General features: G+C 47.8%; 1 pseudogene; it reads right to left on the bottom strand.

The window, feature by feature from the left end:
* LOC147728497 (uncharacterized) overlaps positions 1-18,428 on the bottom strand; it is a 77,765-nt pseudogene that overhangs the window by 15,455 nt on the left and 43,882 nt on the right.

The following is an 18,428-nucleotide window of genomic DNA, read 5'->3' as shown; positions in this document are numbered from 1 at the left end:
GGGGGGGGGGGGGCAGGGAACCGTTGGGGGGCAGAGAGTCATTCCTAGTGGTAGGCGTATGGATGTGAGGTGGTGCGAAGTGGGGGGAGGGCAGCTGGAGTTTCTCAAGGGAGGATAAGGTTTCCTTCAGGCCATAAATCAGGGTGGCGATCTGCGCTTCTAGCAGGTCAAGGCGTTGCATCAGGGAGGGTAGGGGAGGGTGGGTGGAACTGAGCCCTGAGTGTGAGGGGCTGTGAGGCGAGTCACTAATGGGGGGGATAACAGGAGGGGGAGGATCTGGTTCCGGTTTAGAGTTCGAGAGTGCGAAGGCTAGAGACGAGGGGGGTTGCAGTCCCTTTGTAGGTGATAGTTTTCTTCACTGAGGGGGACGATGTGAGCTAGTGGAGTGGGGGTTGGCAGGGGGGCTGTGCTTCGGAATTGCTAGTTGGTCTGGGGTCTCTAAGGGTGGGAGACTGAGAGCTAGGAGTGCTTTGGGAGCTGGGGGGAGGGGGGTTGGGTGTCAGTTGGGGAGGGGGGCGGAGTCCTGGAAGGTTGGGTGAAAAGGGTCTGATGGGACTGAGAACTAGGCGTGCTTTGGGATCTGTGGGGAGGGGATTGGGAGTCAGTTAGGGGTGGGGGGGCAGGGTTCTGGGAGGTTGGGTGAAAGGGTTGGAGGACTTGGAGTTTGTAAGGAGTCATTATAGGTGAAAGGGACCGGCTTGTGTGGGTAGTGAGCTGTCGCTGCCTTAAGTCTGGGGAAGAGGGAGTCAAAATACTCTAGTTTCTCGTTTTTCGCTTGAATTAGAATGGTGCCATTCACAAAAATGGTGATGGAGATGTCTCCGTATAGGGACTGTTGTTTCAGGGGGGAGTTTGTTCGTTTACGGTTGTGTTCTGTAAAGGTTGTTTTGGAGACGGGGAGGAGAGAGTTAAAGATGGTGACCCACAAGTCAGGCCTGAGGGTATGGAAAATGAAGTCCATTTTTCTCTGTCCTCTAGATGGGCAATGATAAGTGTCAACAACTAGTGTTTCGGGGTGTTGCCTGATTAAATTCTGTTTGAAGCGTTTTTTTGCTTTGAAAGAGATCTTATGAGGTAATGTTATGGCGAAGGTGTTCTGCCCTTGTGGAGACAAGAGGTTAAGGGACGGTCAAGGAAGTGTGATCATTTGAGTGGCTGGAGGCGTCCTAGCTGGAATAGGGGAGGAGTGGGACCTCAGAAGGGTTAGTCTGGAGGTGGTAGGGGAGGAGGGAAGGTGGATAACTAGGAGGTGGGGGGAGTGGGCGGAGCGGTCCGGGGGCCTCTCAGAGGGTGGACCAGTTCTCAAGAAAGTCGAAGGTGAGGGATGACGATCATGAGATAGAAGAGGATAGCAAGGGACTTCGAGCTCCTTGGACAGACACTTTGACGGACACTTGGAGTCTAAACAGGTCGACTCTTATCAGTCAGGTGACCTACCTGCCTAGAGGCGGGCTGGAGCTTAAAGACGGTAAAAAGTATGGCGGTGAGTTAGGTTTAAGGACCGGTGGCCCTTGGAGAGTGGGGCCAATAGGTAAATGAAGTGACCGGCGATGTTAGTAGGGGGAGGTCTTTGCTGCAAGATCAGGAGAGAGGAGCTCAGCCTGAGATCACCACTGTACCTTCATTGTCCATCGTGGCGGTCATTCTGTATTTTCCTGTCTCCTCGAGCCTTTGTATCATTAAGTTCCAGGCATGGGCGGATTTTGAGGATTCGTGATCTGCGAATTTGTGGGTTTGCGTATTCGCGTATTCGCAAAATCCGTGAATTTGCGGATTTGCAGATTTTGCGGACTTTTATAAATGAGGGGGGTCTTCTGTGCGAGTTCAAGTACCTCTTGTGTGTATAAATGGTCAGAGGCCGATCAGAGCAGCAGATCAGGATAAAGAAGCTCCTGGTCATAGGAACTGCATGGCGATCGCTCGTGAAAGTCAAGGATGCAAGTGCCTCTGTCCAGCATCACAGCTAATCTGCGCAGGGATCCCTTGAGTGAGCTGTCCATCATCCTGTAACTATTTTAGGATGGCGCCGGCAAGCTGCCAGCGCCATCCTAAAATAGTTACTAAATTAGCTTCATCAGGAAGCACTAATAGATAAAATAAAGCAGGTGCTCGAGCACCTGCTTTATTTTATCTATTAGTGCTTCCTGTTGAAGCTAACTTAGTAACTATTTTAGGATGGCGCTGGCAGCTTGCCGGCGCCATCCTAAAATAGTTACAACAACTTCAAGCTTGAAGGCTTGAACTTTTGACCCCCGGATCCGCCGCTCGCGGACTTGCGGATTTTTGGTACATTCGCGGGAGTTCGCGGATTGCGGATTTACCGAAAATCCGCAAAATCCGTGAGCGAACGGATTTTGCGCTCACGCTTATTAACTTCGTGCAATTGCAGTTGCAATTTTCTGTACTGCACCTCTTATAATTGTGTATGAACTCTTATTTAAAAATGTCAGCCTGCCAGAGATAACAGTTGAAGGGGGCTCTGTTACAAAATCAGGTGAGAGAGGGGGACGCAGCTTTGCCGGAGATCACCAATGCACCTGTGCTGGGAGAGAATCTGCCTCAGATTAAAGCCCATTGTAACAAGAAATCGAGCAGAACATGTCCAAAGTGGCGGCCATTTTTGGGACAGGCGACCCTTTGAGAGAGCACTGAGACAGGATCTGAAGTGACCAGCGATTTCCAGGGGTGGGGTCTCTGCTGCATACTCTGTGTATAAATCACTAATAATCATGAGATCTCCACTGCCTCTTTGCTATGAGAAATTATTCCTCTGAGATTAAAGCCATTATTACCTGAGATCGGACAGACCAGTCCTCTTTCCATGACCATTTGGTGTCCAAACTGGTGGCCATACTAGAAACAGCGGCCCTTTGCGCGAGGAATGGGATTGTTCTTGCATGTAGGATGGCGTTATGCGCTCCTGTGGCTCGGCATTTGGATCCTTAGTCTGCTACGCCGGGCTGGCGGTGTAGAGGCCCTTTTGGAGATTTAGGGCTCATTTTTCAGACTTGTGTTTCGGATGGCGGGCGGGGGCAGGCAGACCCTACGGTAAAGAGGGTCTCATCGGGACCGTCGTGGGGCTCCCGCACTGGTCTCCACCTCTGCTCTTCTGCTCCGATTGAGTGCCGCCCTGCTGCAGTCCTGACAAACCCTCCTTATACGAGGGGCGGCGGGAAAGTGACTCGCTGCTGCTCCTGTTCTCTCAGAGCCGCGAGCCCTGGGGGAGCTGCTTGTGGATGCCTCGTGGATGACTCGCCCTCTCATCACAGCCAGGTAAGTGCTCCCTACCGGATGGTGGCTGGTGCGGTTAGGGGAGGGGGGAGAGACTCCGTTAGTAGACTCGAGGGGGGAGGGTGGTAGTCTCCAGAGCATTTGGGACCCAGACCTCCTAGTGGGGCATGTCGAACCCAATGGCGCTTACCCCGAGTTCCAGGCTGGCAACCGGGTTAAAGTTCTTTCGCCGTTGTTCAGGGTCCGTTGCTCGTCGTTTCGATGGTAGGGGGGGGGTTCGGTGGGGTAGCTCCGGTCAGGATTTACACAGTAAATTGATCCCTTGACCCGGAGCTCATCCCAGTGGCATCACCCAATTGGATCGCACAGTAGTGAATGACCTAGAGAGCTCTTGCAGCTGGAAATACTGATAAATACAGAGTCATACTACAAATGAAATAGATGTTTATGTGCATTTGTTCATACTAGCCTAATAATGTACTTTTGACAATCATGAAAACAAAAACTTGCAATAGGTGTGAAAATAACTACTTGTATCAACCTCATAACAGGAGGATTTTCACTAAGTGAAAATGGTGTTGCTTCCATTTGTTCAATACTCAATAATGTGTATGTGGATTTTTTTTTTTAATAGAGTTTTATATAGCGCAACCTTGACCCAAATCGGGTATCAAAGCACTTTACATAGCACAAGTTGTGTTACTTGAGGACACATTAATTTTTGTTAGGCACGGGGAGATTAAGTGACTTGCCCAGAATCACAGGATGTTAAGTGTCAATGCCAAGACTCGAACCGAGTATTATTAGAGGTCAACCGCCCTAGCCGTTAGGCCAACTTCACTACCCCAACTACTCTTCTTTTATAACCATTGCTTACTGTCTCAGGGATAGACTGTAAAACTTAACAAGCATTTGCAATTCAATAAGTCTTGCATTTACGAGAGTTAGAGCTATTGGCATTGTAAATGATAATGTTTTTAGCCCATGTGCTTTTGTTTGGAGTGTTGTGGATGTGTGTTGTGTAGAGTGAAATTATGTGGTTTGGAATGAAATTGTTAGGGGTTGAACTGTGTGGGGTGGTTTTTGGTAGTGTGTCGTATATTTGCGGAGTGGAATTATGTGGCATTGTGAATAGATAGGGGTGAGAGGTGCAGAGAATAGATAGACAGGAAGACAGTGAGGGATAGGTAGTTTATGCACAAGAGTGGTGAATGAACTCCAGACAGTGCAGCAGAAAAAGAGTGTGAGAAATAGAGGAAGAAGGGGAGGGCAAATCACTTCATCTCTTCATGCCTAACAAACTACAAACAAATTAGTATGACCATACATATTGTAACTGGTGCTCACGTAAAGCACTCCAATCACTTCAGGTGGAGTTTGCCCCATAGAAACCTTCATTAACAGTGAGTAAGGTAAAGAAAAGCTGGAGAGGGAGCGATGAAAAGTAAAATATAAGCCTGGACAAAAAATGTTTGGATGAAAAACAAGCGAAGGGACCAAAAGTATTTCTTAGGAGTCTGCCACTGGTGCTGCCTAAAGCCTGGCCTACAAATATCAAGGCTGCCTAGTTTAAAGAGGAAACATATACATCTATATGTTTACATCAGCCAAATAAGTGAATCAATCCCATATTCTCCTCCACACTATCTCAGACCCACTGAGCTAACTAGGTCTGCTCTGACCAAACTGCTTACTCTGTGCTCCTAAACACCCCTCCCTTTACAAATCTATTAAAGCTTGACCCCAGGACCTGTATTACCCTCCTTGACACGTCCTGGGTTAACAGCTGTGAAAAGCCTCTGAATCTTACAGGTTGGCTTAAACTTGCGTTCTGGTCCCTTGTGCCCTTATATTGCTCTATGTCCTGGGCTTGCATGACACTTCTATTTGTAAATGTACATCCGTATTTGGCCTTGTCCACATCTTATGATTTTACTGATGACTGCACTTTCTGCCCCATATATTCTCCCGTGAATATCTATTAGGGGCAGAAGAAGTTTGTTCCAAGACGTGACACTGCGTCTGCCTTCTGCCTTGGCATGCCAATAAACGGACAAAGGTGCAAGAACATTTCCTGTGTTTTGTGGCAGCTGGGGTCTGTTTGCTTTGCATCGCTCTGAGAAGGATTGGAGGATTTATAACCCAACTTAATGGATTTATTGCCCAACAGGGGACACCTCTTTAAACATTACGTGCTGGAGGCGAGAGTCACAGCCTATGCAGAGGAGGAGCCCCACCTGTGTAAACAGAGCGTAAATGAAGCTGCCTGAAACTCATGTAGGGAAATGAAAGACCGACTCTTCCTGACCCCCAATATTTTAAGCAATGTGTTTGAAGGGTGCATAAGCCAGGAAGGATATTTCTAAAGCAGTAATCTAAGGGCTCACCAGAAAAAATACTGTAAATAGGCATCTGTCTGTTGTCTATGTTAAAAAGCAGAGCTACTGTCTCTCCCGATGTAGGGCAATGACAGGTCGGATGCAGTGTCGAAGTGCTTTAATAAATCCCATTCATTCTGCAATCTGCAGTTTCTCACTCTAAACATATTGACTCAATTTTTGCCAGATGTCCTGAGCATAAAAATAAAAAAGTAGACCACAAAGGAACATGTTAACACCTATAGCGTAAGGAAACTGTAGTCGGCCAGTGCTCCTGAGGGAAAAATGAAAGTGATGTATCGGGAGCACCAACCAATGAGGAGCCAGCAAAGAAGAGTGACACTGGAGTCGGCCTATGGTAAGCAGCAGGTGGAATTGCTCGCCATTTGGTGACCTCAACAGGTCTTGCAGACAGCGCATGTGCGCTGATGCTCGACCTCAAAATGGCTTTTTCACTCAGAAGTTGCCAGGGCACCTAATATGATCAAAGAGGTTGTAAATCCCATTTTAATTGTATTATAGTTCTTTGCTTAACCTAGCCTAGTTGTAAATACCTACATCTCCTTTAATAAGATCTAAGGCTGAAGATATGATGTTGTTTAAGGAATACACTCTTTTGGAAAGTGTGTGCATGCCATAGTAAACAATTAAAAACTGCTTGCAGGTTTTCTTTATCTATATGTTAAATTCTTTCTGCAGCTTCTTTTCTAAGTATTTACTTCTTCATTATGGATGGTATATTTCTCTGTCGCTATAAATTGTTTATTTTTAGAGTGGCATGGTCCCAGTTTTACTTCATGGAATTTCACAGATTTACCTAAAAACTCTGTAAGATTCCACAGAGTTCCATGAGCTGCGGAATTCCGGGAATTTTTTTTTATTTTTTTTTATTTTAGCGATTTATAAAGCGCCTGGTGACCCGAGGGCATCCCCGCGCTATAATGATTAGGAAGACCTGAGGACAGCAAAAGGAGGGACTCTATTTAGGAAACAACAGCGTTTTCAATTTTTTCCGAAAAATCAGATGATTAGGTTCTAGCCGGAGGGAGCGGGGAAGTGCATTCCATCTGGTGGAAGCTTTAACCGAGAAGCGGCGGCCGCCAGTCCGTGTCTTCCGGTGTCTGGGGATGTTGGCCAGGTTCTCTGTCTCCGATCGGAGGGCCCTGGGAGCTTTATAGGGAGTAACCAGGTCTCTCAGAATGGCAGGGCCGGAGCCATTGAGCAGTTTATGTGCAGTGCACAGGGCCTTGAATTCGACCCTTTGGCGTATTGGGAGCCAGTGGAGAGCCTGGATTGCAGGTTTGGCTGATACTCTGGAAGGGAGATTCCAGAGTAACCGGGCGGCTGCGTTCTGCGTGCGTTGGAGTTTAGCCATGGTGGCTTCTGGAGCTCCGAGGTACACCATGTTGCTGTAGTCCAGCCGCGCAAGCACCAGTCCCTGGACTAGGAGCTTCCTGGATAAGGGAGGAAGAAGTGGAAGGATCTTCCGAATGGAGCGCATCAAGCCAAAGCAGGTCCCTGCTGTCTTGGTAGCTTGAGTTTTCATCGACAACTCGGGTTCCAGCCACACTCCTAAAGTTTTAATTTCTTGTTTCGGGGAGGGGATTTCCCCGAATTCATCTGGCCAGACCGATGGAGGGATGGTGGTCCATTGCTTACCCAGAAGCATGACTTCCGTCTTTGAGCCATTTAATTTGAGGGATGACTCACACATACATTTGTGGATATTTTTTAGGCAGTTTTGCAGGATGTCTGGGTGTTTGTCCAGTTGGGAAAGTGAGACGACTAATTGGGTATCGTCTGCCTAGCTTACTATTTTAATCCCGAATGGGGTAACCACATCTTCGAGAGGGGCCATGTAAGCGTTAAATAGGGTTGGGCTTAATGATGACCCCTGGGGGACCCCACTCATAAGGGGGAGGGTGGCAGAGTGGAAGTTGCCATCCCACACCTGGAACGAGCGCCCTGATAGGAAGGACTTAATCCATCTGAGCGCCGCACCTGCAATCCCTGCGGCAGCCAGTCGATGAAGTAGGACACGATGGTTGACTGTGTCAAAGGCTGCGCTTAGATCCAGGAGGATCACTGCCACTGATCCTCCTGAATCCAGGATGCAATTTGCCTCCTCGATGACAGCGAGGAGGGCGGAGTCCGTGCCATGGCCCGGGCGAAACCCCGTCTGGGATTGTCGTAAGATGTTGTTAGCTTCTAGGTATTGTGACAGTTGGCCATTAACCAATTTCTCGGCCATTTTACTGACACAGGGAAGGAGTGAGATTGGCCGGTAGTTCGCCATGTCGGTTGGATCAAGCTGGGGTTTCTTTAAGAGTGCTTTAACGACTGCACTTTTCCAGCTGGGGGGGACCGAACCTTGAGAGAGCGAAAGGTTTATCAGTTCCGTGATTGTGGGCGCGATAACCGGGGCTACCGTTTTAAGAAATCTGATAGGGGCGGGATCTAAAGGGGAGCCGCTTTTCATTTTGGCCATGGTAGTGTCTACCTCGTTCCTTGTTACTGCCTGAAAGGAGGTGAGCTGGGGACGCACATTGCTTATTGTTTGATCAGTGGATGCCTCGTTGTCCATATAGTTCGATAGGTCGAGAGGGGGCAGAGAGGTTAGGATGCGGTCGATTTTGGCATTAAAATAGTTGGCCAACTCATTACTTTTGTCTGCTGGGGGCGTGTTGGATACGGGTGGAGCAGGAGTTTTTAGTAACTCTTTTAAAATGAGAAAGGATTCCCTTGCCGAGTTGTTGGAGTTTTTAATTCTTGTATCATAATGAGAGGCTTTTGCCAGTTTCAGGGTAGATTTATATATTCTCACCGACCGCTGATAAGCTTCTTTGCTGGCGTGCTGCCAGTCCTTCCTCCAGATCCGTTCTGCTTTCTTGCAGTTTTTACGGAGAGACCGGAGTTCCGGAGTGTACCATGGGGCAGATCCTAGTTTCCCGTTCTTATTTTTGCGGGTTTTTTTTGGGAGGATGGAGTCCAGAGACGTGGAAATCCACTCCCTGAATTTACTGTCTGCGGTGGTAGTGTCATCCGAGGGAGTCGGGATAGTCGAATTCAGGGTTCTGGCCCACTCTTCTATAGCTAAACTGGCCCATGCTCTGTCCTTAGTATAGGTGGTGGGTTTATGGAGTTTTTTGAGGATTCCTGGAAGACAGAAAGGGACCATGAAGTGGTCAGTTCAGGGAAGCGGAAGGGGGTCTGTAATTTGAAGGGTGAGGATGTTCGTAAACACCGGGTCAAGAAGGTGACCTTTGGTGTGCGTTGCTCCAGAGTTAGAGAGGTGGAGACCATATGCCGCCAGTTCCCCAGTCAGGTCGGCCGCCCCTGTATCTAGGGGGTCGTCGAAATGAATGTTAAGGTCCCCTAGTATCGAGAAATTGGGAGTGGAGTGGGCCTGAGATGCAATAGTATCCAGGAGTGCTTTGGAGAAGGTACACAGATGCCCAGGGGGCCGATAGATTTGGAGTCCTGATAGTGAGTGGGTCGGTCCTACATGGAGGGTGAATTGAAGGCTTTCAGAATTAGTGATATGATCATCGTTGATTCTGCAGGTGAGGTTGTCTCGGTGAATGATCGCCACGCCTCCTCCTCTACCCGAAGGGCGGGGCTGGGACTGAGTGAGGAAGCCTGGGGGAGTAGCTAGGGCAATGTCTGAATCCGAGTGGTCCGTAATCCATGTTTCTGAGAGGAACAGAACGTCAAGCTCATGATCTTCTATCAGGTGGTTGATTAGTAGAGCGTGTCTAGGAAGTGAGCGACAGTTCAAGGTGGCTAGTTTAAGAACTGTGGGCAAAGAAGGTCGGTTGGGGAGTTTGAGCTGGGCCGGGCGGCAACGAGTGCAGCTAGTATATGGACCTTCAAGATCATGCACATAGTTGCATGTAGTGTCGATGATGGGTCTGAGGCTGAGAAGATCCCGGCGTGAGTAGCTTACCATGGGGTCAGCCTGGTCCGGCAGGGGTTCTGGCCCTGTGCCCGGCCTGGCGCGGACGGGCGCAGACGGGCTTGCCTTCAGCGCGCAAACGGCGCTCCCGCTGCGCTCGTCCGCTGCGCTTGCTCAACTGGCACATTTTAAGGGGATGATTGGGGCGTGGCCTCCCGTGTGGGCGTGTCTCCGCCTACTGACTGCGACGGGGGGAATCCCTGTTTCAGCGATAATATCCGCTGTTTCAGGGGGTCTGCGTGGGACTGCTCGGCGAAGTGTAGAGTGCCCGTGAAGTGGGTGGAGAGTTGTTAAAAAACACACAACAGAAGTTTTATCAATTTTAAAAAGCAAGTCCTCCGGCTTCCGCCTCAGAGGATTACACAATCTACTATGGCGCGTTCACTCGGTGCTTAAGTAGGCTGTCGGGTGGGCGTGGCTTCCCGTGTGGGCGTGTCTCCGCCTACTGACTGCAAAGGGGGGGAATCCCTGTTTCAGCGATAATGTCCGCTGTTTCAGGGGGTCTGCGTGGGACGGCTCGGCGAAGTGCAGAGTGCCCGTGAAGTGAGTGGAGAGTTGTTAAAAAACACACAACAGAAATTTTATCAATTTTAAAAAGCAAGTCCTCCGGCTTCCGCCTCAGAGGATTACACAATCTACTATGGCGCGTTCACTCGGCGCTTAAGTAGGCTGTCGGGTGGGCGTGGCCTCCCGTGTGGGCGTGTCTCCGCCTACTGACTGCGAGGGGAGGAATCCCTGTTTCAGCGATAATATCCGCTGTTTCAGGGGGTCTGCGTGGGACTGCTCGGCGAAGTGCAGAGTGCCCGTGAAGTGGGTGGAGAGTTGTTAAAAAACACACAACAGAAGTTTTATCAATTTTAAAAAGCAAGTCCTCCGGCTTCCGCCTCAGAGGATTACACAATCTACTATGGCGCGTTCACTCGGCGCTTAAGTAGGCTGTCGGGTGGGCGTGGCCTCCCGTGTGGGCGTGTCTCCGCCTACTGACTGCGAGGGGGGAATCCCTGTTTCAGCGATAATATCCGCTGTTTCAGGGGGTCTGCGTGGGACTGCTCAGCGAAGTGCAGAGTGCCCGTGAAGTGAGTGGAGAGTTGTTTAAAAACACACAACAGAAGTTTTATCAATTTTAAAAAGCAAGTCCTCCGGCTTCCGCCTAAGATGATTACAGAATCTACTATGGCGCGTTCACTCGGCGCTTAAGTAGGCTGTCGGGTGGGCGTGGCCTCCCGTGTGGGCGTGTCTCCGCCTACTGACTGCGAGGGGGGGAATCCCTGTTTCAGCGATAATATCCGCTGTTTCAGGGGGTCTACGTGGGACTGCTCGGCGAAGTGCAGAGTGCCCGTGAAGTGGGTGGAGAGTTGTTAAAAAACACACAACAGAAGTTTTATCAATTTTAAAAAGCAAGTCCTCCGGCTTCCCCCTCAGAGGATTACACAAAATGAAAACATTACAGTGCTTGCCCTGATGCTCAGCTCCGGGAGCTTATCCCACGCTGTAAAATAACAATGCAAGTGGCAACTTTCTCAACACGAGTGAAAGCGACCTGGCATGACTGCAAGCATTGAGAAATTTCCACAGGAGGCTGTCTAGTGCTGGTTTTTTCTCACTCACTAGCTTAACGCTGACAAGACAAGCATGAGAAAAACTCAGAGACACAGTGATTGGCAGACCTTTTGCCACACTACAAGTGGAGTGCAGTGTGGGAAAAACTCTGTGAACTTCACCGGCAGACCAGAGTTTACCACCCACCCCTAGCCCCAGGAGGAAATCAGAAAAATCCAAGCATTATTTAATTAGGGACAAATGCTCCTTCACAGCTGGTCGATTGGAATATGTTAACAAATGTTGGAAAAGTTTGCCCACACTATATGTAGTAATGACTACTGGTGTGCAACTGTCATGTTATAGATTAGGGAGATTGGCTTTAGAACCAGGGGCATTGGAAAGGAAACAACATGTGCAGGTGTTGGAATCATAAGGCCATTGGGCTAACCCTTCAGAAGGGAACTGGGAACAAGTAAAGGTTCCATTTTGAAACATATCATTTATGTCAGAGATGTTAATTTTTGATTACCAATAGGTGAATAGTGTAGAATTAACATTTGGTATTGAGGGTTTTTTCCGATCTTTCATGGTGCTTAATCCAAGATAGGTAGTCTGTTGGATAGGTTCATTCAGAAAAAGCATTTCTTTTAATATGATACATGCTCCAAACAGGGCTCCTTTACCTTGAATCTGCCAATATTTGGTTCCTCAAATACTTTTCTAATCTATATTTTCCTTCCAATACTCGTATTTATGTTTCCCCATTACTTTTCTCATCTATATTTTACTTCCAATACTCATATCTCTGTTTAGCTAAATTCGGATTAATTTCTTCTGAGTAAATCGTTTATTAGTAGTAGATACTTTTTTCTGACGTAGTTGTAGGCATTGTGAAAAATAGAAAACTGAGGGATGCGACCTCTCCTCACCCTGGAAATAAAGATTTTTTTTTAAAGAAATGTGGATGACTATTAAGCGACAGAGTTGCACAATGCTTCCATTGTGTATAATTATATATCTCTCTGGGATAACCAGTTCTATATATGTAATAGTGTGCGTAATGATGAAAAGAAAAATCCTTTATAGTACAATGCATTCAAATTAGGGTCTTCATTACTCAAATTGGTATATGCCTGTAAATCAGACATCATATTTTACAGTTCAAGTATCTCAGTCATCTGAAACAGAAACAGAAATAACAACATTGTTCATTGAAACATTCAACATATAAGGTGATTGTAATGTCTCAGTCGGTCCCATAATCTGATAAGGAATCTTTACCCAAACTATGCCCTTGGGTACAGTATAAACAGTGATGTTTGCAGAGTCGAGAGCCTATTGAGCTCTGTGGGTTGAGCAATGCGGTTGAAGTTCTCAAATCACAGGTTGTGGAGCTGTTCTTTTAGGGATGAAATGTCCAATCAGTAGCAGAAGAATGACTGTTAGCGTTGTCAGACACATGATGAAAAGAAGCACTTCTGTAGTGTTCCACACATAGAACCATGGCTGTATCAAGTACCTGTCACAAAACCAAAAATAAGCAGGAAACAATTGATGGCGTAGAGAGACTCTGAAACATGATGAAAAGTCTTCTGTGTTGAATTCAGATTCATTCTCATAAATAATTGTTTCTTGAAAAGGTATCATATTGATCGATGTTGGGCCTTGTGGAGGTTCATATAAACCATGGTGTTGCTTGGAAAATTTGCAACTGTAGAGATGGCAGCATCAGAATCATCCATGGAATCCATTGCTGCGAAGCTGGACATGCAGTATGCTGAAGTATCCCCAGCTGGGGGCTCAAGCAAGTGATGTTATTACTCTGTTCTAAAGGCATCACATTCAGAGTAGGGAGAGGTTGAAAGGTTTTACTCTCAATCCTTCTTGATGTCCAGGAGGGTCCGCTTTGTAAAATTGGCCATATCGTACTTCTTGAGATAGTCAATGGACTCTTGTTGGCTATTCTTTGAACCAGAAAAAGGAGACAGAATGACAGTTCACCTTTTACCTCAAGACCTGGAATGGGTGGTCTGTGTGAAGGTTCAAAAGCTTGCTTATTGTGGATCTTGATTCAAATTAGATCACCTAATTTACGGACCCACTTGTTAGCAGCTGTAGAAACCTTTTGGCTGGTAATGGCTGCAGAAAATTCACATTGGACTGCTTGTCTATGACCTCTCAGACACTCTGTAAGACATTTAAGAATTGGTCCAGGTCAGACTTTTTTTTTGCCCGCAACTTTCCCAGGATTGTCTAGGCCAGTCTCATACATGGGTACTCTGAAGAGTACATTGTATGGAGTACGCCCTTCTAATACTTGTCTAGGCAAGTTATTTAATGCTTTCAGAATGCCATAAAGATGATGGTGCCAATTTGTACTTGAACTCAGTACCCTACTAGGCAAGGCTTCCAAATTAGATCATGCCACCCGGCCGTCATGCTAGCACTGAACAGTCAACAATTGCAGACAGCTTGTAGAGCCGCAAGATTCTGTCAAAAGGCACTGCATCTAATACAAAACATCGAGAAACAGGAAACTTAAGGACTGAAAGCGGATGCATGAAGTGCAACGAACAGACCAACTGAAACACCTCTCACAATCACACCAAATATACGGACGTTTAAAAAGTTTTCCTTTTAATCACTTGAGAATTTGTACTTTTTTAAATATGTGTTTTATGTTACTATATTGTAAAGGTTTTAATTAACTACATACAATAAACATTTTACAGTTACAGTTACTAGTCAAGGCTTGTGTAATCTTGCCATTGGCATGCTCAACTAATCAATTTTTTCTGCTTGATATAGATTGCTGCATTGCAGACAAACTCCCAGAGCATACATAGCATCCCTTTAAGCTTTGGAGGCAAATACAACCATTATCTGATTGAAATGCTTCCATGACTATCAGACACTGCAAATGCTTTACGATTGCTCAGGCACCTGCATTTCTCTGAGGCACACCCATAGGAATCAGGCACATGAATCTATTGCTACTAATATATGCCTATACTGGTTAACAGAATGTATGGGTCCTATTAGGTCCAAATATATAACCCTAAAAGGGATGTTTGAGACTGTGAGTGGAATCTGCTTGGGTCTTCTAACAGTAGAAGCTTTGATTTGTTACCTAACATCACATTGTCTAACATAATCTCTAGTCTTTTTCTGTTTATATAAACAGGTCCACCAGTAATGTTGCTGTGGCATTGCTACAGTTGCATTTATCCCAACATGGGAAATAGCCAACCTTGCAAGGGCTTTTATTTGGATTAATCCTGCCTCTTACTCCAGGTATAGTAACTGCTGAAGTATTATTTGAATTAGGTGTGTTGGAGTATTTCAGAGAAAATCCATCTTGAGGCATTTCACTCTTCGTAGTTGCCTGAATCACTGTTAGTATATCTGCTTTGATCTTCGTTTTAGATCTGGTCAAGACTTCTACCTTGACAGTCTGTATTGAAGCCTTTGCAGCTAGGTTGGCCACACAGTTCGCTTTGGTTCAATCCTGTCATGCTGATGGCACAAAGTGCGAGTCACATGGACCAATGGAAGCTTATCTTATAAGAAAGCTACCTTTCCCCAGAGCTGTTTATTCTTAATAGGTTCCCCTTTTGACTCTGTGAATCTGTTTAGGCGCCAATGTTTTAAATCTACATTGTAACCCTACACGCAGAAGGATGAATTGGACACTGTAAACGTGGGATCAAACAGGTCAGCCCTCTGCAGTGCAAGTACCAAGGCTTGAATTTCTGCATGTTGTGCGGTGCTGTCATGTAGGATTTTGGTGTGGGTGCACTGTGGGTGAAACTCACCATCTTTCACTATACCCTGCACTGCTGTGCAGGCTGTGGAGTACTTACATTTGGTTTCTACAACAGGTAATACAGATCTGGGAGAGGATGTGGCCTAACAACTACGGCGAACGACCTCAAATCTGGGGAACCGGGTTCACGTTTTGGCAAGAACGTACAACATCCTGTGATTCTGGGCAAATCACGTAATCTTTCTGTTAGAAATGGGATCTCTGGTTGGCTAAGGCTTGCACCAAAGCCAGGCAGAGACCACCACTCTAGTCAGGGCAAGGGATTTAGACGCCAAAGATGACCCCTGCTCACCCCCTTGGTAGCTTGGCACGAGCAGTCAGGCTTATCTAGGAGGCAATGTGTAAAGCATTTGCTCAACACCCACACAGCAGCAACCCACTAGGCACACCACAAGAAGGAGCTCCACACAAGGTTATATAAAAATAGCCTTTGTATTAGCAGAAACACATTATAGTAGTAATCACACAATATACACTGTGCCAACTGGCACTAGGCAATATTTACAGGGTACTATATATACAGGACAGGGCCAATTGGGCAACTGTCAAAAACATCACAAAGCACCAATTGTAAATGTAGCACAAATAGTAAATGTAGAGCACAACCAGTAACTACTGGTGAAATATTGAACTGAGAACTAGATCCTTTTACATAGAACATAGGATACCTAAATCATGTCAAGCATTAATCACATTAGCATAGACCACATGAATCACATTAGGGCAATCATTAGCATACCCACAGTGTGCACAAACCTCCTAAGCATAAATACATTACACATGAGGTATCACCATTAGGCCAGAACATTGCACATAAATCTCCTAAGGGTAAACACAGTGTGCCCCACACTGGACTGGCCCCAGGCCAACTGACCTTCCACTGGGGCTTAAATGCCCTTTGTCCAGCAAAGTCAGGGCTGGCAGCAAAATCAGCAAGAGCAAAGTGCGCAGTTGCACAGCCCAAACGTGGCAGCTGCCCACTAATTGCTGGGAAGCAGTGAAAATGAGCACGGGCACCAAAGTGCCCCCTGAGCCCCTCTCTGGGACTCTAAATGAAACTATCCCCCAAGGTTGCAGCTGCCTGCAGTCTCGCAGGGCAGCTGTGCCAAAAATGCTCAAATAAAGTCTGGCACTCCCGGTGGCTCTTGGGCCCCCACTGGGGCTTCTCAACAAAATCTGCCCCCAGGTTGCAGCTTCCCGCCACTGTGGCGCAGCTGAGGACACAAAACCAGCACTGGCCCTCACTGTGCCTCAGGAGCCCCACTGAGACTCCAAGACAAATGGACCCAACGATGCAGCTGCCCGCAACTGCGGTGCAGCTGTGTACAGAGATCAAGCACCAGCACCACTTCTTCTCGGCAAGCCCCACACGACTCAATGTAGGGGGTAGGCACTGACAATGTGCCTCAAACCACCCCCTGACAACTCACATCTTAGCCCCACTCACAGAGGTTGAGAAACTTCAGGGGGTCTCTGGCGGCACCTATGTTGCACAACTGGTAGCCCTACTTACCGGGACTTTGACATGGTGGCTCCGGTCTTTCACGTCGGTGGAAATGAAGGTCAGAGCCCTACTCTGCTTCCTTCTTGCTAGGCCCGGTCCCTCTCCATGGGCACAGGCCTTCTCTGTGGAGGCTGCGAGGCTCCGTGCGGTCTTGGCTGTGAGGGGCTCCCCTCACTCACTTGGGATCCCCGACTCGATGCGAGCAGTTTCCAGCGTCCCGCTCCTCCTCCTGGCGCCGGGCATGAATTGGCTCCTTGGACGGTCCTTCCCTGGTCAGGCAACAGACACCTGACTTCCTGGCTGGCTGGATTCCCTTCTGGGTCACTGCTCACAGCGCAGCGGCCCTTGGTAGCATGCAAAGGCGGGGTGGGCACCTGCAGTCAATACCACTCACCTGCTGAGGAGGGCACTACAATGCAGGGTGGGCTCCCGCCAATAGCATAAATTCCAGGGCAGGTCAGCTCCCGCCAGATGAACAGCAATGTGGGATGTGCACCCGCTGGTTAGATGTGCAACAAGCGGGGATGGCACCCGCTCACAGAGGTGCACTATAGTGGGGTGGGCTCCTGCCCCTTTCACAGCGGCACGGGGAGGCCCCACACCAGGATTCCCCCTGCAGGCACCTTGCAGCAACGCGCTGCCCATCACGAAGGCTCCTCTGTTTGCCAAGAATTAAAAGTGAAGCACTCTCATAAAGTACATAAAGGGGCTCTCCTGCCCCAGTAAAATGCAGGAGAAGGGAAAAGCTTCCGCAGCCCAGGGCTCAGGCTCCAAATCACCCAGGCAAAACTGGGCAAGGGCAGGAAAAAGCCCTTGGGGCTGGGGACACCCCAGCAGGGCGCAGCCAGACAGGCCAGCACGCAGGGACCCCCAGGAAGCAGCAGCTGGGTCCCGCGGAGGTTCTTCCTGGCAGAGTGTCCCCTCAAAGTCAGCACAAGAACATTTTCATGGGGTCACAGCCCCTTCTTTTATACACCCTTTTTCTTTGTGTCACAGCACGGGGTTTGGGAAACCAGATGCAAATGGTTTTGGTGCACACTGTTTACCAGGCTCCACTTTCCTCATTGTTAGGTGGGGGCTCAGTGATCAGACGCACCACAGGGGGCAGAGCCAGCATTGTGGAGGGAAGGCACAGCCCTATTCAGGTCCCAGGTGAAACTCCTCTCTCCCATCTAAATGCAGATCTCTCTATTCACCGCTGGGCTGACTCACCCTGTCTCCTGGAGCCACTCACACCTCTCAGCTCCTGTCAATCACAAGCCAGACATGCAAGTCACATCAGGCAGGCAGACACACAGCACACAGAAATGCCAACTTCTAAAGTGGCATTTCTCCACCAGTCACCATAAATCTGCACACACCATTGCGCAGCATTTATTCTCATGAGTCAACACATACTAAACTCACCCCTGCGCTCCACTCATACCAGGAATAACCATGGACACACATATCCCCCATGCATTCCTATGGGAGGGCAGGCCAATCCCACCACACATGCTCAGAGTGCGCACGCCCTTTACACTGGGCCACAGTGCTAAAGTGCCCAGAGGCCTAAAACCACTACTACCATGTCAGAGCTTAAGCAAAAAGTTCAGGGGTGAACCTGCCAAAAAGGGCCAAGTCCAACACTTCCCGTGCCTAACAAAAATAAAATAGTGTGTCCTCTTGTAATGCAACTGGTCTTGGTGTAAAGCTCTCTGATACCCGATACCTTCGGGTCAAGTTCATGCTATATAAAACTCTGTTAAATTTAAAAAAATTAAAAATCTGTCCATGTAGAACGCACTGTGATATAGTTCAAGGGTAGGGCTTTTACAGTTGAAGTGACATTCTATTTATATTGGAGGAAAGCTTGTGTCCGAAGAGTTGGATCATACTGAAACTTCACATTCACTGGACTTAAAGAAGAAGCCCAATGCACCCATATCGAGTATAGAGCTCGAGCATTAAGAATACTTGCTTTAGTGGCAGCCTCCAGTGCTGATAAAGGAG

Source organism: Lissotriton vulgaris, chromosome 3_1 (assembly GCF_964263255.1).
Source record: "Lissotriton vulgaris chromosome 3_1, aLisVul1.2, whole genome shotgun sequence".
Taxonomy (NCBI): domain Eukaryota; kingdom Metazoa; phylum Chordata; class Amphibia; order Caudata; family Salamandridae; genus Lissotriton; species Lissotriton vulgaris.
Note: the sequence above shows the minus strand (reverse complement) of the source record. Positions and strands in the feature narration are given on the sequence as shown.